This window comes from Balearica regulorum, chromosome 5 (assembly GCF_011004875.1).
Source record: "Balearica regulorum gibbericeps isolate bBalReg1 chromosome 5, bBalReg1.pri, whole genome shotgun sequence".
NCBI classification, from domain to species: domain Eukaryota; kingdom Metazoa; phylum Chordata; class Aves; order Gruiformes; family Gruidae; genus Balearica; species Balearica regulorum.
The window spans coordinates 20,739,525-20,763,324 of NC_046188.1; positions in this window are offsets into that span (position 1 = coordinate 20,739,525).

Consider the following 23,800-nt stretch of genomic DNA (forward strand, 5'->3'; position numbering starts at 1 on the left):
AAAATTAAGGCTGCAATCAATGCACAAAGAATTACTGAAGTAAAGGGAAATCTTACCTGGTTAAAGTGAAGCACATTTTTAAGCTTTTTGCTGGTTTGTAATAAACCTTGTTTACAGATTATGGTCCTATTTGCCAATTTGCTAGAATTAATAAGCAAGGAAGAGAGGGAAGAGGCAAGAAGCTAACGATTGTTCTGTGCTATTTCTGTTTTATATAAATGCCACCTCTACTGATTACACTGGAGTAGATTAGGAGTAAACTCTCAATTAAATTATCCACAACAACAAAAAAATCAGCAAATCCAAGTATTTGAACAAACACATAATACAAAACACCCTGTGCTTTTGCTTTTGGAGCCTGGATAAAAGTATGTGCAGGTAAGAAATAGCCTTCTGTTTTACCCCCTGCCACTGGTGATTTTCCCTCACCCTGAAACAGTCTCTCTGGCTTTTTTTCTTTCATTCCTCCAAGTCTAATTTAGATTTTGTTCCAGCTGCCATCTCATCATTACTGAAGCTCATAGTTGTGATAGTTCCTCTTTTTAGATAAATATTTCAAGTTTATTACCCTTTGTGAAATGGGATTTTTAAAATCTTTAAACTATTATTTTGTTCTCTAATTCCTTAATTTCTGAGAGAACAATCTCTTTAATGTCTATTTCTTCATCTTTAAATGTTAGGGTTAGCCTTGTATTTGATTTAATCTCTGTTATAACTTTATAAACCTTGCATGGATTGCTTTGATGTTCCCTTGCATCCAGTGAGCAGACATTCAGCTTTTTCAGTCTTTTTCATAATACAAATCTTTGAAGCTTGATATAATTTTTGTTGCAGTAGGATGTACTCAATCAGCAGCAATTATATTGTTTCCAAGATATGGTGCCTAGGCAGAGTGAATACACATCAAACCAACATCAATCCCCAAGCCACATGTTTAGAAAAAAAAGATTGAAACAAAAATGGAGTTGCCTGTAATATTAAATTATTGTTATTTTTAATAGAGGTGAGCTAGGCTTTTTTAATTTACAATTTATTTGATGTATATATCTTTAAATATATATACGTCATGAGTTATTAGAAGAGCTTATCTTGAGAAGAGGTAAATTCAGTTGTACTTGCAATCTGTGTTTGCATGTGTGCTTTATACTAAGTTTAGGCTTGCTTCTAAGAATTCTGTTATAAAAAGAAAGTGACACATATGCAAACTCAAAAGTTCCTACAGGACTCTATTTTCTCTGCTATGTTACACCATTTAGTGATCTGTCTATCTTATTTCCTACCAACTTCTCCTCTTCATATTTAAAGTGCTAGAAAATGATCCAGGCATGTGATAGCTGCTTTATATACTGAATATGTGACAAAACTAGGGCAATTTATACCAGCTGAGGATTTTTCTTGTAGTCTATTTCAAATATTCCTTCTCCATGTTAGTTAGCCATAGCAGTACAAAGACATGAGCATATAAGAGAAATCTTTAATAGCTGCACCTCATGGTGAACTATTGTGAATATTAACAGAATTTAACCATATTGTCAGTATGAAATTTTTCATGATCATGAATATACATTTTATCATGATGGGAGCCAAGACTGGCCCCATCAACCTCTACTCTAGGAGTCTCTGGAGCATCATAAGATACATGATGAATTTAAATCTGATCATGGCCTTAATTGGTCTCTCTTCTAAATGGGATGGTGTCTCCTCCTAAGAGTTTGCAAAGAGAAAACAAAAATTTCTTTATATATTAGAACAAAAAGGCATTTTATCTCTTAACTTTGGCCTTTGTAAAGAGTTACAGAATAACAGAATGAAAAATGGATCTTTAATTCTGTAATTCTTCAAGACTTTCCCCAACTTCAGAATTGCACAGTCTCATTTCTCCTGTAGTGACTCCAGGTGCACAAATATATCTTCACTAGCCAAAAGAAACAATGGAAAATAAAGGAAAAATGCTTTCTTTTTGATTAAGAGGAGAATGAATATAAGGAAACACTCAGGTATTATTTTTTTTAATTAAAAAGAAACAAAAGAAACAGACTGAACATGAACAAATCACCAAAGAATAAATGACAGGAAAAGAAGGCAGCAATTTCCCTAGCAGTATTGATGATGACTGATGCAGAATGGAAGAAGATTCAGGAGAAAAACAGCTGGAGCAATCATTACTTGGAAATTTCCTAATTGATTGAGGCTCTCCCTTTGTGTTTACAAACTTGGTGGGTAGCTACCAGACAAAGCTACAATTTCAAACCTCCGAGGTCCCCTGTTTGGTAGAAAAGACACAGAAGGTAACTGCATAGTAAGCCCCAGTTCTACAACTGAAATGAAAAACTGCTGCAAGTGTCAGTGAGAATCTGCACCTGCCTGTATGTACCTCTGGCCTTGGGTCTTTAGTAAAAGCGCATTGATGAACAAGCTTTGCTGAGTATGAACTGTGCTCATTCTAGGAAGCACTAGAAACCAAAGCTGCTTCTCTCTCTGCTGCTGGTCACATTTTTGTCTACATATTTGCTGGTTAAGTCAGTGACTACAAGCAACTTATTTAATGGGGTTTGGTCAACTGTATAAATAAAGGCATTCCTAGGAGCAGTTGAATTGTCTGTTAGCTGCCTGCTTGCCTGCGCGCTTGAACTGGCTTCACAAAGTGTGGATTTCGTGCAGACGTGGAGGGATCGCAGAACAAGAGTAGAAGACAAATTTTGGAACCCAGGATAACAAAATGTGTTGCTCTGTACTTTAATGATTAATTATTTTTTAGCAAAACCTTTGCCATCCTCATTTGAAATGCATTGTATTAATACAGTCTGATACAGTCGTAACACTTCTGCAAATAAAAGAAGTCTAGGACTGGTCATTTGGACACACGTGACAAAAACACACTCTAAGGAAAAGTGCCTTTTCCTTCTCACTTTATGCCCTTATATCCTTTCATTGGTAGGTTAAATGATTACATCCGTTACTTAATAAAAGTTGATCTTATCATTAAGGGCCTGATCCATGTAAAAGGGGACTTAGGCAGCACTTAAGTGTCCAGATCTGAAATATATCTGAAGTCTCATGTTCATGTATCACCTGATCCTAGAAGCCCTAAGTACCTCAGGTTTCTAGAGTTTTTCTCTCTAATACTGCATATCTAAAAATGTCCCTCTTGACAGGCTCGATGTAACCAAAACTTTTTCACACACAAAATAGAAGCAGGCCAAGAAAAATATGACTAATATTTGTTTGTCTTAAACTCACATGTAAGGACACTAAAATACGTGACAGTTTATAGACCTTTTTCAATATGGTAACAGTACCAATAGCAGAACTGGCAATAAACATTTTGTAACATAGCTAAGCATAAAAGTGATATATAACTGCAAACAGACAAATGGAGATTTGTGATTTATTTGCTCAAACATGGTACTTTTTGCAAGTAGCAAAATCTACAAGGTTAGAAGAAAGAAAGTATAATGAGAGATGTCTGATAGAATCGAGATAACTCTGCAGAACAGCAGGAAAGATGCTTGGTGAAACCAGAACAAGTCCTTGTCCATCACCAAAAAGATGAACTATGTCAAGAGCAAATGAGATCACTCTTTTTGTGGAAGGTGTCGAGCAGAATAAAACATGAGTAAGGAAAATGGAGAAGAAAAAACATCCGTACTTGGGAGACAGTTTCCTTTATCAAAGAGCTCTCAATCCTGGCCACCTCCATCTCAGCAGCTGGGTACCCATCAGTTCTAACATGCCCTAACTAGCAGTGTGTGGTACTGTTCACCTTCAGCTGATTTAAGATAAAATTGTTAAGGATTAACTGTTTGAATATGTAGTGATAATGATTATATTGACCATGTGTATTGTCAATGAATATCAGTCCAGTAAAGTGTTGAAGGTTGAAACTAGCCTGATTTCTCAGTTCTTTAAGGACTTCTATCAGAATTTTCCTTAATATATGCAGTATACAAATACATTCGGTTTGTGGCACAGTCTGTTTGTCTTGCTGATTTACTCTGTAGTGGAAGGATTGTTTCTTAATGTGCCTTCATAGTGTGCAAAAAGCTTTTCTCAGTTGATACTTCTCAGTGCTACTGTAGCACAATTAAATAAGAATTATTTATTATTGTATTAAGAGAATACTGAAATCTCACCCAAGGCAATTATTTTGTAGATTTGAATTCTATTATAAGGACAAATAAATAGCTCCTGTTTAAATGCATTTACAAAGACCTAAATGCTTCATTATAAGAAGTCTTTAAGATGGGGCTTTATTCCTTTTCTGCTTTTTTTTTTTTTTTCTTTTAATTATATATCATGCTCTGACAACAGCAATGTAGTATGTGGATGTGTTTTAGCTGTGCTGCAGATATCAGCCTATGGGTATATTTAGCAAATCCAATAACACTTCACTAGTCATTCTCAGAACATTTAAAAATGTACAAAAGTGTGAAGATAAACCCCCTCAGAGAGCCTCTTGTCTCCAGTGGCGCACAGTAGCAGGTCTCTAGCAGTCTCAGGCAGCATGGTCCTTGTGTTTTTCAGATCAATTTGTCTAATGAAATCCAGCAAATTATGTATTAGAATTGGTGAAGTATAAAAGAGTGGAAAGCTCAAGATAATTTTCAATGAGGGTTTTTTTGTTGGGTTTTTTTGTTGTGGTTGGTTTTTTTTTAATTTTATATGTGTTTTGGAATACATACATAAGGTGAAATCAGTGCTGATCCCTTTGAAACCCATTGTGCCCAAGTGGGAGAGAGCTTCATCTACATATTTCCCCTGGGAAAGCACAAGCAGCAGGTAAGGCGCTGATGGAGGCTGGGTAGGCAAGTGCTTCATATCTCTGTAGATGTCTCTTCTAACAGAGCAGAATGCAGAGTGGCTGAAGAAAGATATATAAAAGGATCTGTTTACTCTCCAGAGCAATCTCACCTCCTCCTTAGCCCTTGCTTGCAAGTTCTGGCAGCACAGTGTTGCTGAAAGAGCTTTGGCTGAATACAGATGGTATCTGAAAAGGCGATTGTACAGCCCCCTCTGATTTGAGTGGAAGCTGGATGATGTAGGCTTTAACTTCCAGAATCAGTCAAAGTACTTCTGTGACAGATTCTTGAACCAGTCTTTGATTATATAATGTAATAGGTTCTGGATTCAGAGATGGAGGGACTAAGTTATAGCTAGTCAAATACACACCTAAAGGTCCCATTCAAGGAAAATACATAAGCACAGCTTTAAATCAACCACATAGTTGAGATCCATTAACATATGGAACTCTTTAAGTCTGTGTCTAATATTAAATAAGTACTTAAATTGTTTGCCAAATATAGATAGATTACTTACGTAGAAATGATGAAGAGCTTTGCTGAAAGAGCATTTTGCAGCAAGAAAAGACAAAGCCATTACTTCCCCGTATTGCTAATGTGCCACGATTTGCTTCTGAGAATATTTTGCTCTGCATCCTGAAGGTAGGAAAAGGCTTCTTAACTCTGCTGATAAATGAAACAAATATCTCTGTTCTAGTAAGAATTAGAGCGGATCATTATGAAAGACCATAGGAATTAGGAAAATGCCAGGAGAGCACACACTTGAACCTGTATGCTGAGTTCAATTAGGCCCTGAATTTAATTTTCTGTTTTCTCTGTCAGTTCTAGTCATAGTTTGTGTACTTTTTCTTCTACTTCCTCATTCTTATTCGCTTGAGACCCCTTATTCTTTCCTTTCTTGTCTTGGATCTGAAAGATACTTTTCTGTTAATTTCTTTCCTTCATCTTTCACAGCATTTTTTGTCTGAACCTGTGCCAGATTACTCATACTCCCCACTTACTTAAATTTATTTCCTTGCTAACCAGTCTGCCCTACTTTTGCTCTAGCAATTCTATCTTGCTATAATAACAATAAAAAACCCCAAACCATGGCATGGGCCTAAACACTGATCCACGCTCCTCGGCACTGCTTAATAGCCACCACCTTCCCAGGCACAGTTTGGCTCGTCCCTGCTCATAGTACGCAGGCATGTTTCATAGTAAATGACAAGGATATTCTCCATAAGCAGCAAGAACAAGGCCAGACCAGTTCGATTCCCCTATCCTACACAGTTACTCAACACTATATAACTTGGCTTTGATCCCTCAAACACCTCCATGCACCCTCATGACACTGATTAGGGTACGCATCGTGCGCCCAGACTTTTTTTTGCTGATGGGTTGCCGTAGAGCCCATACATTATTTCAGATGTTCTGAACTGAGCAAATATATATTTGTATTTTACAATGCCTTAGGGCTTCAGCAGTACTACATGGGGCTCAGAGAGGGCCCAGGGCCAAGCTCTATGTAATGTATATTTGAATACTCTGCTTTAGAAAGCATATTGTGGCGGTGAGCCAATCTGTGCCACTTGGTCTCAAATGAGAAACCGTCCTGAGCTTGTTTTACATCCTAATGTAGATTTATCCTAAGGACAGCCAGGGACTAGCTTTGTAAATACATCTTGTTTCCCCAGCTGCATCCTCTGTTCGGACACACCTAGGAGGAGTGATGTGCCAGAGGCTTTCCACCGGAGAAAGTGGCCTGGAGCGAGCTGCTTCACTGATGCCTTGTGCTAGAAGTGGCTCTCAGTGATGATATCAGTGTAGCTCCAGCTAGTCACCCTGAATGTTAAACTTCACAAATCTAAGCAGATCTGTCACTGAACATGCCCTGCCACCTGAGTGTGGGGTTGCAATTAGGCCTACCAGAGAACAACTTTGCCAGAGACATAGAAATGTAACAAATTGCAATGATGCTTATCTAGGGACAAGAGGAGGATTATTGGTGGGGACTTCATTTATGTGTAAGGATATTCACTGTTGCCTTACCTTTGCTTGTGACTAAGAGAGCTTATCCCCCACCGAAGACCCTCAAACTCAGTCAACTATTTTTTTCTCCAGTAAGGACTGCCTCAAAAAGCAGAATTGGTTGCCAAGGAGCCTATCTTTACTACATTTTAAGAGCGCAGCTATTTACCCTAATAAAATATCTGTTATTAGTAGTCAAATGCTCACACAAAAAAAGTGGATTTTGAAGTCTTCCCTTTCAGCCTTCACTTAAGCTTCAGCATTTCATCATTATCACTGTCTCTAACATGTCCTTATTTTGTCAGCTTGCTCATTATTTTCATGAATTTGCGCAGGTGAGATGTTGTTGCCCACTTCCCATTTTTCTCCCTTAAAGTCTCAAACACAAAGACAAAAATTCACCAGTTTAATTTGGATGAACATCCTTCTTATTGTTTCAGGGCTCATTTATATTGTTCCCAAATGCACTAGTATTGTGCCTCTAGGTACAAGAAGCACCAGTAGATGGCTCTGTAATTCCTGAATTATAAGCAAGGAAACAAGGGAGGCTTTGATAGCTTTGACTTTTGTGAGCAGATTTGATTTGGTGACACCAATGACAGGAATGAACTTCATGCCGACTTGCTGAAATGGGACACTTCCATTTGTTATGTCATGCCGTTTCAAAATGGCCAGTCTGTCCTCGACCCACAGCGACCTTGAGGACTTCCGATGGAGCACCGGGAAAGCTGTCGTCCTGCACAGGCAACAGCTCCAAATAAATCGGCAGCAGGATGACACCCAGCTTATGGAAGAGGGCAGAATTATTAAGCATTACCATGCCCTGCTCGCTGCAGAGTGATAAGCATGAAGATGTGGAGGCTGCTACACGTGCCCGAACCCAGCAGTACCATTCCTGGGAAATGGGAATAAATCTGAGCATAGCAGAACTGTACTGAACATATGCCTGGTTGTTTCTGTTTTGCTTAAAAAATAAATCTCTCTGAGAATGAGATAGATAAAAGCAGGAAGGAAATGCACTGTAAAAATCCCTGCTTTTATTAATCAAGGAATTTACTCATTTATTATGGGCAATTTAGATGAAGTAGTAGGATTTCCTCTCTGCACAGCCCCCATTCCTCAGCGCAGGACCAGGGTGTCCTTGCAAAGGAGATTTTAAGCACACCTGAGTGTTCTGGCTTAAGGTCTGCTGGGCCCCCTCCATATATTCTTCCGCAAGTTAAACTTTTCTGAATATGTGTAAAAATTACTGTAGAAAAAGGGGATTTTGAAAATTTATTGTGGAACTCTGCACCCAATACAAATGTTGGCTGTATCAAAATGTAAACTGAGACATCTAAGTTAAAAGCATGGGCATAGTGGGAATCCTTCTGGAGTTTGAGAAAGAGCAGAGAGCAATTCAATGTCTACTAAAGCACAGATGTTTCATCTGCACTAGTTGAGATGACTGTTTGTATGTTTTAAGTAAATTCAAACCTATATGAAAACAATACAGAAAACGTTAAACTTAACTTTATAACTGCTATATCTTCCCTGAAGTAGATATTCTACATGAAAAATGTTTCATTTCATGCTTCGTAATGAAAAATATTATTAGTAAACCCCTCAGAAAATCATCCTAACTGCACTTCTGAAGGAAAATTATTTTATAGACATTTTCCAGCTAGTCCTAGCGTGTGTTTCAATAGTACTGTCTCTGCTATTGTTTATCATCTCCTTTAAAAACAGATACAAGCTGTTTTTTAAAAAAGATTCATCCATTTAATACAAATAGCAAGAATATGCAAGGATGTTGATATTTAAACATCAACATTAAACTCTATGTGTTTATATCAATAACTCACACATAACCAAAACGATCTGCTACGCTTTTTTATAAAAACAAGATATTATCTAAGCCCCTTACTAGCTTTCCTTGCCATTGGCAATGGTTTTCAGAGTAGGGAAAGTAAGATTATAATGGAGAAAATTCATATAACACTATTCATTATTTTGCTGCAGAGAAGCTGCATATGGAGAGATCATTCGATTTATATAATGCAGTAAATTTCTGTGACCTTTCATTTACTTAGAAAAAGCTGAAGTATCTCACAGCATTCACTATTCAGCACCGGTATTATCTTGGGAAACAACACTCTAAATAATCTGAGACACAAGTATTATTGTGCTATGTAATGTACAAATACAGTCATATCTAACTGGGTAAAAGACAAACCTGAGTTTAAGGCAACCTGTACCTTCTCTAATTTTTGATAGCCCAAAATAAATTTTAAATTTACCTTATTAATGACAATTAAATAAGTTTTGTTTCTATTGAGAATAATGTTATCAGGGTAAGCTGCCTCGAATTACATTACGTTCATTACCTAAGTGCTTGCAGTCCTAACAAAATAGCTGATGTGTGGCAAAGTATTTCCCTGATAGCTATATTCAACTTCTGCCCTATGGCAAGTGTCCTGGTTTCAGCTAGGATAGAGTTAATTTTCTTCTTAGTAGCTGGTGTAGCACTGTTTTGGATTAGTGTAAGAAGAATAGTGTTCATAACACACTGATGTTTTAGATGTTGCTAAGTAGTGCTTATAGCAAGTCAAGGACTTTTCAGCTTCTCATGCCCTGCTAGCGAGAAGGCTGGAGTGCACAAGAAGCTGGGAGGGGACACAGCCAGGACAGCTGACCCAAACTGGCCAAAGGGATATTCCATACCATATGATGTCATGCTCAGCATATAAACTGGGGGGAGTTGGCCAAGGGGCAGTGATCGCTGCTAGGGAACTAGCTGGGCATTGCTCAGTGGGTGGTGAGCAATTTTTTTCCACTTGAATTACTTGTTTTTCCTGGGTTTTATTTCTTTTTTTTGTTATTTTCCTTTTCATGCATCATATTATTATTATTATTATTATTATTATATTTTATTTTATGTCCATTATTAAACTGTTCTCATCTCAACCCATGAATTTTCTCACTTTCACCCTTCTGATTCCCTCCCCCATCCCACCGGGGAGCAGAGGGAGAGGTGGTGAGCAAGCAGCTGCGTGGTGCTTAGTTGCCGGCTGGGGTTAAACCACAACAGCAAGTCTGAGAAAGTTAGATTGCAATATGTGAATCCAACATACTCGTGGATTCAAATGCTTAAAGAACGGGGGAAAAAAAATACCCTTAGGTTCGTGTAAATACAGCCTATGTACCTTCTTAGCTGCATATGGTGGTGATAGGCACTTATGACAAATGTCATATTATTTGGAAATACTACTTTATTAGCAACATTTGACTTCTTCACTCTCACTTTGTCATGTGACAGATTGTTATCTGTGAAACGAGACTACTTCTGAATCTTTCAGCTTTAACCAGCATCATAGAACTGACAGAGGCTGATGGAGAGATGCTTCTTCATTCTTTTCTGAATTACAGAATTATCCTTATGGCCATTCCTGTCCTGGATCAGGAGCATGTTTGAACACTGCAGTCATATTACATTTCAAAATTAGAATTCAGAGGTTTATGGCCTGTAAAAGCCAGTCTCAGATAGTTAGAACAAATTAAATAACTGCCATACATAGTTTGGAAAAATCTTTTTAATATTAACACTATATTTACTAGCTCTAGATTTTTTTTTCTGGGTTTCTTGATCCATTTACTGTAGGGGAGTGCCTGTATATATTCAATTTTTTTTTTACTCTAACCACTAGCAGATTACCATGATGTGAATAATACAATTCATATTAGTTAAGGTAAAAGCAGTAATTTTACTAAAGAATTAAGAGAGAAAGCCCAACATACTGAATTTCCAGTAATTTTAAGTTAAATGCTAGAAAATAACATCCACTCTTCTCTGCAATATACAATATTAAGACCAGATTTTTTCAAGGATCTGAATGATTACACTTAGTGCCACTTATCCATGTTGGTGTAATAACTGCTGGAGAATTCAAAGCACATACTTGTTTCTTTCTCACTTATGCTATAACTTGTCTATAGTATACACTTCATATAAAAACTGTGTAGTATATAGGCATTGAAACTAATATATAGTTTCCACTATAGATATAGTGGAAAACAGAAAAAAAAGAAAACTAAATTGAAGACACAAACAGAAACCCCTCAATGGAGACCTTCCAAATGTTTTGGAACTGTTTATGGATACGAAAAAGAACATTGGCAAGTATTGTTATCTTATAAAAAAATAATAATACACATAGACACACTATGCATATGCACACACACTGACAAACTAGCTGCTATATCATGATTGTTCGGGGGGGTCGGTGTGGTTTGTTTCGTCTTGGGTTTTTTTGTTGGTTTTGTTGTTTTGTTTTTTAAACAGAAAAAGTTTGGGGTTTGAAGTTTTCCTGCTTCCTAAACTGGCTGTATCCTTGTCCTCTATCAAGTAAAATTGGAGAGAACTCAAAGCAGATGGTATAAAGTAACCAGAGTGAGAGATGAAGCAAATACTTCAGAAGAATTGCGAGAAAGCCGTTCTATCTGCATCATGCCAGGACACTTCTCAGCCCACATCCACACTATAATTAGGTATCACATGGGATCCATGGCTAGTAATGCTTTCACACGACAAGCTCAGAATGATTTAGTACAAAATTTAGAAAATGTACAGATGGACATCTTTACTTTTTGGCACATTAGGGAATCTTTATTTGAAAAATGTTTTGATACATATTTTTAAATGCTTTTAAATGTATACACATATAATAGCGTAAAATCATAAATAACTAGTCATTTGCCTTAAAGTGTATCTATTTTTCACTGCTATGTACATGTGTTCTGCTTTATATAAAAGCAAGTTCACGCAGTATACTTCTCTTAAGATCATTCTTGACAGCAATATTGGGTGAGAAAGCAGCCTTTCCCCATAAAATTTCTCTGTAGATGCTCTTTAAGAAACACTCCTATTTGTATAAATGGAAAGTATGTTTCTCTAGGGGAGTGATTGTACCATTGACCGAATGAAGAAAACCACAGACTCCACAAACTCTGCTAGAAATGAGTGGCTAATGACAACATATCCCTTTATTAGCCAGAAGGATTTACATAGCCTATCCAAACCTCTCCAGCAAGGATTATTTTATTGATTTCAGGAAGCTGAGTGAATTCAATGACACAAATAAATACATTATTAACATGCAATAGCCTCAAAAAAATGTAGGTTTAGATCAGGTCTCCAATATTTGCTCAGTTGAAGGATGCATTGGCACCTTACCAACAGCCCAAAGGTTGCATATAATTTACATAAAGTAGATCAGATTTTCTCCCCTCTCATCTGTTTGAAGGTAGGACGAGATGCACAGATTCATTTGTTCAAGCAGATGGTGGTGGTTAGGCAAATATATGCAAGGAAGTCCTTGGGTGATTGATAAAAGACTATTCTTAAAGGTCAAAATAATGTGACCTTGAAATATAGGAATTTTGCTTTCCTTAGTTACAAACAGGTATCTGAACAGTGACAAGGTATATTGCTTTCATTTTGTTTCCTATTCGTTGTTGAAAACACAGTTATATTTCTTTCTGTATGAAAAAAAGTTAATGAATCTAGAACTTCTGAATTAGGAACAAGAAAAACTCTGTACCTAAATCAAACACTCCAGTTCTCTAATGGCCATCATTGCTAGAGACTATCTTCCTCTTGTCCACCTGGGCTTTGGTAGAGAGACATGATTATGAAGAGTATCAATCCATTTGACAGTAACAAGCACATTGAGACATACTGTAAACTGTCACCAGTGTGAATTAAGGAAAAACATAAGAACAGCAAAACCAAACTGCAACTTTCAGAAACAAACAAACAAACAAACACACAAACAACAAAAAAAACCAACCCCAACCCACCAGTATAAGCATAGTTCTGTAAAGCAATAAGTAGAATTTTTATATGAAGTTTTAATGAATAGTAACTTTGGAAGTTTAAATGATAACAAACTGACCATTCATTATTAAATGGAATCTGAAGAGAAGTGACATGTAGAAAGATGTTCTTTTAAAAGCTATGGGTTTGATCATTCCTGACTCCTAAATTAAACAGCACAGTTAGTTGAAAGGGCATGATTTCACATTTATTCACAGAGTAAACACTCAAAATGTAAGAAAGATAGATTGCATTTCTTGTACAAAGCTAAATTGTTGAATCCTTACTTTAAGTAAACTGCTGAACACAACCTTAATTATTAATTAAGAATCAGCTCAACCTAAGATTAATTATAGAACAGCTGCTGCTGCAGACCCACAATCAAGTGCTCTTGAGTGAGCAAGGGTACTTGCTGTGGGAATTTAGGGTGATAAATTCTTCTATGCTACTGAGCTGAATTGTTTGCAGATCTGCCCAGAAAATACGTTAGAAAGTGTCAAATGGCTGTTCTTGTAAGAACCTATTGCTGGTAACCGAGATTTAATAAAGAGATTGAGCAGTAGATGAGGAGTTGGTATAACAGTAAGAGCAGGTATCTTCGCAAAGATTGAAATACCCCTTGAGTACTGTAGTGCAATATATCCAGCCATGCTGGAAAAGATAAGGAATGCTTCTTAGCAGCAGACAACAGTTATTTGAAGTAATTGCACATCCAGAACAACTTCTATCCAAAACCACAGGAACACTATGAGGTTATTTTGTGTCTTAAGGTTTACCAAACTGGTGTCCAATAACAGACCACAATTCACTACAGGAGAATGCCAACAGCTTGCAACGCTTAACAGGAGGAAATACTCATAGACTTTGCTACCCTATCTTAAAAGTAGCAGAGACAGCACTTAAAAATAAATGCTGAGTCTGAAGAAACAAAGTGATCCTTCTCTACTGCCTGGTAAACACTGTACCATATAAAAGTGTGCTCAAAATTCCTGTAGCTGGAGATCTTATGAAGGTCTTTCCTCAAATCTAATTTGTTTCCCTTCTTGGCTATGTTTTCAATGAAGAGATGAAAAGCCCAATGTGTTAAAGCTCATGGTATTTGGCATGAGCAACATGACATTTGTTAAATAGAAATAATACGAAAAAGAGAATCACAGCGGTTTTTGCTTGGGCAATTTGATATAAATGAATGTGGAGATGTTGTATCTAAAACCCACAAAGTATGTATCTACATGTATTTTACCATCAGGAGAAAGGGGAAACCCAGAACAGTTGAAAACTGAATGTAATTGAGAATTTTTTTCTTACTGTAGAATTTAAAAGTTTTGACTATCACGGAACCAACTGGGAGCAAACCAGCAACAAGAAGATAGACTTTTCCAGTTTATGGGTTTCAATGTACCTTTCAAAAAATATCAGTAAAGAAGATAGACTTTTCCAGTTTATGGGTTTCAATGTACCTTTCAAACAAATATCAGTACTAAGTGGCAGGCTACTACACAACTGGCAACTGAAAGAAAGATGAATATTCCAAAATGACTGCAAATGTAATGCAAATGGGATAGTATGTGGTTAAATTGGGTGGGAGAAGGTTAGCCAAAATACCTTCTAAGATGGGCCAAAATGAATGCTAAGCTCCTCCTTATATGTTTACAACACCCAGGGTTCTTTTCTTTCTATCTTTGCAGAAATCTATAAAATTTAACATCTGAGTGCTCTGGATATTAAATAACAAGCCTTAAAATTCAAGGCAGGGTTTAATGCACTGACATTCTATGCATAAAACCATGTCAACTTTGGATTAAGTGATATTAGCCCCTACTGTCTGTATAGAGGCTGCCTGTTAAAAATGGATCTGCTTTTAAGAGCAGATCAAAGCATTTCAACTACATGTAGTGTTTCTCTTGGGGAGGAAGAACAATTTTAATAGTTGGAGAACTAGGAAAGGAATCAGATATGTGAATTCTACTCTAAACTCTGGACAGGAACACACAGACTACTAACCCAAAATTGGAAAACTTAATGAAAAAATATTCTTCTCTGCATCACAGAATCCCTTTATAGGCTTATTTGTTTGCTTGCCATGGTAGCTACTATGCAATACTTCATAAGATCATGTCTGTCGCATGATTTCACATCATGTACGATTGCTTACTTTCACTAGTATTGGAATTAGTGCTGTATGCCTAAATGAGAATTTATTTTCTCAGCACTGTTGGCTTAAAGATTTCTTCCTCAAAGGCTCTTCCAGTGCCTATCTGAAGAATCACACAAGCGGAATGGGGGCGATGAATAGATGAGCTAAAAGGCTTTCAGAGCTCTGGGACCCAGATCCTCTGCTGCTGTGCAGTGTCATAGGTCAGTGGGGAGTATCCCCCTTGAATTCAGAGGGGTCAAGATTTCACTCATGGAGACCCTTGAAATACAAGCCCAATGGAAAATGGTGTTGCTTGACACTTTAGAGTGCGTTTTAGCATTTTGCTATGATTGTAATCCAGATTGCTAGCATAATTTATAAGTTTAGATTCTTTAGCATAGCAAACATTTTAGTGTTATACAGTACCTTTGTCACGACATCTATTTATGTGTGGTTTATCTCCCTCTCATATACTCTGTGTATTGTGTCAATTATTTGAAGAAGTATAATACATAAAATTTTGCACTGAAAAGTGTGAATTTATGCAAGATATCTGTGATCATTTTGAACCGTAAAATGAAATATAAGATCAGATGAAAAAGATTTGATCATTTCAACTTTGGAACTGTCGCTTATCTTTCAGTAATTTACATATATCTAACTTTGGCAAAGAAATACTTCCCTAAGATAAACTTGTTTGAGATTTACAAATAAAACAGCTCTAAGCAGTTTCAAAATAAAGTCTAATTTACTGTGATTTCAAAGCAAGAAAGAATGTGGTAAAATAAATAAATAAATAAATAATAGCAATAGTAACATTAATGATAATGATAATAATAATAAGCATAATAATCAAAAGTATTTATTTACATTTCAGGGGAACACATTTTTTCTAGTGAGAACTGATGATGTGCTGAATTAGATTTGAACACAACATGGCAATATCTGAACACAGTAGAACAAGATTCAATTTTCATGAGTCGAGAACAACCAAAAACTAGATAGTTGAATATAATAGGGCTGAGATGGTATTTAAGGATCAGAGTCTTCTGCTTGCTTGCTTTCTATTGCTGGAGGAGCCCAAGTTCCCTGTGGTCACTATTTTCTAACCAGGAAGTATGAGACACCTATTTTTACTCCCATATTCAGAAGCACATCCACTGTGGCAGCAGAGTCACGTTTTGTAGCTCATACTTTAAAACAGAAAGCAGATAAGCATTTACCTTCCTAGCAACTTGATCTCAAAGGTACTTCATGAACACATTTCTGATGCACATGCCAAAAAAGCTCTGAAAAGATTAATGTGAAACTAGAGTTAGCAGCTTTTCCTTGAAAATGGTGCTGGTACTGCTCCTCACAGATTTCTGGGACACAGTTCCAGAAATTTGCATAGCTTCTGGGGTAGCAGAGTTCAATTGTCTCATCAAGATTTAGAAGACTGAAAGTTACATTTCTCCAGCTTCCACAACAGTGTTGTAAAACAGCAAAACCAACAACAAACTGATTAATTATCTTATACTGGCATGAAGACACAGTTTTTCTTTTGAAGCTACTTCAGTATACCCCTCCTACCCACCCCCACCCTCCCCAAAAACTTGACGTCAGAAATAAAGAGAGAATAAAATGTTCTCGTTTTGTGCTTAGGGCACACACCAAGGAGAGAGATAATCTGGACTGTTCTCTGTGCTGAGGATTTTTTATGCATTTTCAAAGAAAACTTGTATTTGGCACAATACGTAAGTGTCCTGAGTGGGTGAGGAGTACAGGTCTCTGCTTCCAAGTAACCCCATTAGTTTAGAGAAACATGGTCTCAAGTGATCATACTGCTTTGTATATTCAGCCCTAAAATCTTGATTTAATTTCTTTCACTCTCACTGAAATGGGGGATAACTTGATTATGCTCACCAAGCCAATGATGAAAGCACACACATACAGTTGATCTTTACATCCACAGCCTTCCTAAGTTGATACAAGCATCTGAATCTCTGTCTTCCAGATCTCTTGAAAAGGCTTTAAACCCCAGATGACTGTGGTGGGATTTGGGTCCCTGAATTATAGGTCCCTCTAAGAACTGAATAATATTCCTAATTTGGGGACGTGCACTTATAAATCTCATTTCCATGCAAAGTTTTAAAACTGCACTGTGAAATATCATGCTTTCTTTCCCCTTGGTGCAGCACTTCAGTAAAAGGAAACAGAGACTCATGTGCTGAATTAATAAAGTGGGCAGATAAAAAACAAGTAGGCATGGCATTGGGATTAAAGTGGAACATTAAAAATTAATTTCTTTATCAGTAACAATTTGATTTATTTTTACTTTCAGTTTCAGATTCGTCTGGCTAGAAAACTGAACGTTTTAGATTCCTTCTGTACGTGAACAGAGCACTGCTGAGCTCTTGAGAAGCTGTGGCTTCTGGAAGGGTGTAAGTCTCGTAGACCAGCTGCCAGAAACCAGTCTCAACGAAGGTGAGTTGGCAAATCATCAGATAAATTTTGAGAACTTAATCAAAAGTGACTTATCTCTGTGAAACTCCCTTAATTTGATGAATAAGCAAAGTCCAGTGCCCCCCAAACCCAGTCACTTGCTTTGTCAACAGCACTTTCCATGTACAAGTGTTTCTGTGATGAACAGTTGTTGAGAGCACAGCATAAAAGAGAAAATCAGCTCATTGCATGTACTTGCCAGTTATGTGAGAAAGCATCTTGCTCTGTTGCATGTGGGATACGGAAACAGAAATTCTCTCGGCCTCCTGGACAGAACCAGGCTCTAACCGCAGCTTTCACAACTAGGACCGCACACTTTCATTGCTTGGTGTGAATGTGTCAAGAAAAAAATGAATGTTAAGTCTTTCAGACAGCCAGTACGTCTGGCTTTTATCCTTCTCACTGCCTCACTCAGGAAGGAATATGGTTATTTTTAAATCTAAGGTCCGTGTATGGAGCCAAATAAACATAGTTCTCCAGCTGGTTCAAAGATGATAGGAAAAGATTTTAAATGCTCTAAAATGTATAGGCTTATTTATCGTCTGCTAAATCCTCTCCCCAAAAGAATCAAAGGCCTCATTTGTTCTTCAAGCTCTCATTACAGCTTCAGTCACCCTATCAGAGCCTCAGAAAAACCCTACCCCAAAACATGTGATTTCATGTACCAGATTACAAATAGCAAATTACAAATATTCCTCATGACCAGCTCATAATCACTTTATGTTACTGAATATATTAATTAATCGGAACTTTTCAAGCAGCTGTAACATTCAAACAGTTGAATAGAATTCCCACCATGATGGTATAGCTAAATTATGGTCAGGAAGGGGGGGACCTAAACTCCCCCAAACTGCTATTGATTGGTTGTACAGCTCTTGCTGTGACCATAGTTTCTTTTGTTTTTCATGTCTTCTACTCAAATATTTTGGGTGGGTTTTTTTAATTTTGTTTTTTTGGTGGTTTGTTGTTTTTGTTTTGTTTTGTTTTGTTTTTTAAAGCAAAACAAAAAAAACAAAACAAAACACTACGGTTACTATTGAAAATAATCTTTTAAACAGTCTTTGGGAAAAAAGACTTTGGTGGCCATCGTGGAACCTCAGTTACCAGGAATTTTTGAAGGTGTTATTAGCCAAGTCCCTCATAACCCCTGGTACTACAGCTTCTACAGAAGGTACTTCTCCCTGAATCGACTGTGCATGACTGATTTGCAGCTAATTACTGGTTGTGTGATTCACTTGGATATATGTATATACACTTTTGCCAGTCTATTTAGTGAATGACATTAAACAAAAAAAAATATCATGTATTGTCTTCTTGTTTAAACACGTAAAAGAGTTTCCTTTTTCTATGAGCATTTTATACTTTTGCAAAGTAAAGTCTGGTCTGTACTTTGAATGATTGAAACATGTTAAGTTTTGCCTGATTAGTTTAAATATATACACTTTAGAAGATATTAGCACTTAAGTATAGAAATCTGTAGTGGTTCAATTATTCCTTCTTATTGCTTGAACATTTCGATAGTTTTGTGTTTTTCATCTAGTCTCAACAATGTTATTAACTTTAGCAGGTGTAATAGACCTCTTAGTATACTAAGAAAAGATGTTCTTTAAACATCATTTTAGCAAAGGAAACCCAGAAAATTATGTTCATATTATTTAAATGCTTATAACATTTAATACATTTAACAATTCTCTCTGGATCTGCCCAAATGGGATATTCAAATAAAAAACAGATGAAAACTAAACACAATATTAGAATCGAAAGCTCATGGTAAAAAACAAGAGCAATTTTACCTTTTCTTGTAGGGAAAGTATGTTTCTAATAACTTTGCCACTGTTTGAGAACTCCAAATCAGACATGGTTTCCTTTTTTTTTTTTCCTCCCTTTTTTTTTTCTCTCCTTTTTTTTTTTTTTTTTCTCCTATGAAATCGTAAACAGAGTCAGAGGCATGAAAATGCTTTATTCTCTGTTAATCTGAGATGAGATCTGTGGCAGTTTGCCTGTTCAATGGTATATGGATTTACAATATATGTTGTAAATCCCATTAACTTGTCATTAAATAATTAGCTACCTCTGCATCAACATATCTGATGCTGGTTATCAAAACTTGTTCCTTGTATTCACCCTTTCCAAAATATTTCTATTCCCTTCTTCATTTTCTGCTCCTCGTTGACTTATTGATCATGTCTTTGTTAGATTATTCCTTTAATGTAAATCAGAAGACTAGGACTTCTATTTTCATGCTGCATATTATTCTTCTGGTTTTCATCAGTGGTCCTAGTCATTTAAGTGAAAACAGGTGAGATCTTTCTGGGAAAGGAGAGAAAAAAACAGTGAGACTTTGTGACTGCAGGCAAACACCTAAGGAATTATTTTTTTTTTCTTTGTTTGAATATGCTATTCATTTTTGAGATCCTAACGATCAGATACTCAGCCCTAGTTAAACCCCTTTCTGCTGCTCTAGTTGTGCACAGTGTACACGAAGTCAAGCTTAAGGAGCAAGTGGAGGTTTTTTCCCTTCTCAAACAAATCTCCTTCCCATCTGGTATTAATCCAGAACTCCCACCCTCCATCATACTGTGGGACAGTTTTGGCCCCAGGCCAGGATGAATGAGCACTTTTTTTGTCCCCTTCTCTACCGTCCCCCTTACTCCCTTCCCCCATTATGAGTACAAGCCTTGCAGTATTGTGCACTGGACTCTCAAATCTTGGTAATGGCAGGGAAATCCCTGTCCTACTGAGAACAGGCTGTTTTATCCATGCACAGGTTTCTCGTGTAAAATCATACATGAGATTTCTTCACCTAAATAGTTATGGTCACCTACCGTGTTCTCACACCATCAAAAGAGAAGGACTTTCACAGAGAACATCTAGGTGAGCACTAAAAATATGTTAAAAAAAACAAAACCGCAAACCAGCAATGTGCAAAAGGATGAGCTCCTTGGGTTGCTTCTGAGCCAGTGAATGCTGCACGGCAAGCCCGCAAGGGGTTCATAGACGGAAGTTTTTGGAGATTGTTGGGCCTGATTTTAAGTGGGAAATGAGACAGATTTATGGAGATCGTAGTCTCCATAGATGAGGCGCATGCTTTACTTAACATGATTATTCTTATGCATCAACAAACCAGTAACAAGTATATTAAAAAACTTTGTAAAAGTCCTGATGTAGTCTAAATGAAAGAGATTACTTTTAAAAGAATATTAATTTATTATTATCAAAGCCTGTTACTCCCACGGATAGCTGAAAGTTCTCATTGCAAGGAAATCCCAAACTCTAGCCCAGAGGTAACTGGATTCTTCTCCAGACTCCTGGCAGGAAAGAAAGAAATATTTTTATGGCAAGTCATTTTTTCAGTGAAAATCTGCTTGATGCTGCTCAGAGATTTGGAATGTGAAAGAAAGTGTTGGAGGGAGAGGTTAGTTATCAGAATCTGCATGAAATGCTCAGAAAGGCGTAATGCAATTCATCACATGGATCGCTGTGACACATACATGGTCTTTATTTATACATGAGCATCTATCATACCCGATCTTTTCCAAAGCTCTGTACTCTGTTGTGGATACAGATTTTACACAGATACTTCTTGTGTTCATTGCTCTCTCATGGAGCACAAATACCTTGCTCTTTTAAATATACATATCCCTCTTACAATGGGAGTCAGTGCTGCAGTCTAAATGCCTGTGCAATGTCAAATGAAAAGCTATATACTGTGAACAAATTAGCAGCACTTTCTCCTACTGCCTTCCTCAAATGCACACTGTTGTACGGTCAGTGGGAACCAGTAAAACATCTTCAGTCTTTCCCTGCTTGTATAGCACGTTTTAGATAACATAACAAAAAATGAATACTTATAGCAAAACTTTCCTGTTACTGCTGAGGGGTGGAATCCCACCCCTAAGTCACTGGCAAGGTTCCCGTTTGCTTTATGATAGGTCCAGGTTTAACTAAAGAGGGCTGCAATGCAGGAGACTTTGAAAGTAAAGTCCGAGCCTCATTCCTCTGCCGTCGGGGCAGGCTTTTCTACACAGTGATGAAGAGAGTCTTTGTCAAGCCAGCTGGCTCTGCCTGCAAGCCCGCTTGTGCTGCTAAGGGAAAGCTTGTCTCTGCGTCTCAAAGGGATACCAGTCTTTTCACTTTTAAACAGTTTTTTTCCTCACAGATTTAAGTGTGTTTACATTTCCTTGTCCAACTGCTGATTCTGTATCCTTGCTGGTTTTCTCATCTCTGGCTCGTAGATGCTGTTCATATTTATAGCTTGTGGACAACAACATCATCAAGCCTCATACTCTGGACATTCTTTGGCAGAGCTTTTCTGACAGGTGACTTTTCCATTAGGGGATTTTTTTCATTTTGGCTCCACTTGTAAACTCTCCCCACAGTCTGTCTGGATGCTGGGACTACACAAGATTTCCGAATTTGTCTCACTTCTTCTCAGTGAGCTATTCGTAAACATTATAATGTTTTCTAATATAAACTCACAATAAAGTTCACGCATTTCCTTATTGAGATTGAAGGAAAGTGTTGAGTGAAATTTAATGTGAATGTATTTGTGAGAGATTAGAGAGAAACTAAATCTATCTGTGAAATTGTGCTTTTATATTACAGGGAGACTCAAAAATTGGATTCTCTTCAGTTCCAAAATTAGCACTTGGTTTCTTTAAAAAAAAAAAGGCCGACGTGACAAAATGAAAGTTTTGTCTTAGGAAAAGAAACTAATCCTCAGATAGATAGCCTCACAAAATGCAATGTTCTAAAGTTTTTTACTATTCCACAGTAATAAACTGACCTGTAAATAGAATTCTTATGCCACTTGGGTACAAAACTGACATTTTTTTGGTTCATTTTCTTCTGGAGGAAGACTAGAAAACTGTTCTAGAGCAATGGTTAGGGCACTCAGCTGGGGGAAAACAAAAAAATTCTTCTCCCATGGCTTAGGCGTCTAGTTCTTGGGTTTAGTGTCCACATTGTAATCTCTGGGATGGGCATGATTCAGATGCCGGTCCAAGCGTAAGAAGCGATTGTCTTTCTACTTTTCATCTGCAATTGTTTTCTAGACCAATGTTTCCCTGAAACTGATAGATCTGAGATGAGAATGAATCTTCCATGCATCACCATTTTCTGAGAGAAAAAAGAAAGTATTTTGTTGCAAAATTCCTGACTGCACAACCCTCCAAAAGTCAATAGTAATTATTAAATACTGAAAAATGTGGTGCTCATAGAATAAGTTGTCAGATAGATAAAATGGGTGCAATATAATATGAAAACAACTGCATGTTCACTGTATGATCTTATATGAGAACGATTCAATTTCATTAATCTTTCTCAGAATGAATATGTCTGTTCCACAGCAATTTATGAACACAATACATAACCCAGTTATTGAGATTTTTGTCATATGAATATATTGGTTAAAATTAATAGGGGATAAGCAGAATGCAAAGCCAAGCAAATGCTTCTGGGCTGGAATAAGAGGATGGCTCAGTTATTACCATGAAGGCTCTGCTGCTTGCCTGCAGCCACCTAAAAAACTTCGTTCCCCATTCAGAACCAAGCAGCAGGGAACCAGCTGAGCTAAAGAGCTATAACACTTACAAAAGAGGAAACTTCACAGATATCTAATCAGATGGATAAAGACAGTGTTTGTGATATCAGAAACCTGCCAGACCTGCCTGGTCTATGTCTAAGGGATAGTAGATTATAGCTATTACAGCCATGTGTGGAATACTTGGGTTTTTAAATAAAACTAACTAAATCATGTGTTCTTTCATTTGAAGTGAAACTATTTTGTTTTAAGAAAGTTGTCTTGGCAATTAATTCACCTCTGGTCACAGACCTCTCAAGGGAAAAACTGCCAAATAAAATTGCTTTTGTTGGTAAGCAGTACTGATATACAGTGTACTGTGGCCAAGAGCCTATTCTAAAAGTGGTAAAATCATGTCATTGTTCCCCAGGACAGGTTAAAGCATTTTTGGATAAGGACCAGAGGAAGGAGAATGATACAATTATCCTTGTAATCCTAAGAGAAGTGTTACCTCATATTTGGAAAAAAACCTACTGCAGACAGAACAATTTAAATCAAATAACCCCTGGTCCCCTGAAAATCTGAAGCAAACCTCAATTAAAGTGTGAAAATACCCCAGATATCGTGTTTTCAGAATCTCCAGTCTGACTCAGTTAGAAGTGGGGAAAAAGGTTAATGATTTTTTCCAACCCAACTATGTAGAGTTAAAAATCTTCATTTGCCTCCTTATTCTTAATCAAATGGAAGCCATATTACAAGCATTGAAAAGCTCGTTCAAACAGCTGAAACCATTTTAGGCTTCTTCTACTTGTTAATTCTAGTGAAACATGCTGTGTGTCCTACTTAGGAACAGAAAATTGCACCTTAGCACTCCTCATAGCTAATGCTAATTGTCACAGGGTTGTTATCTGTTATATACTGCTTTAGGTAGATTTTTCTACTTATATTGTACTACTGCTTCATAAAGAGCACAGCTATTATTTCCCAAATCACTG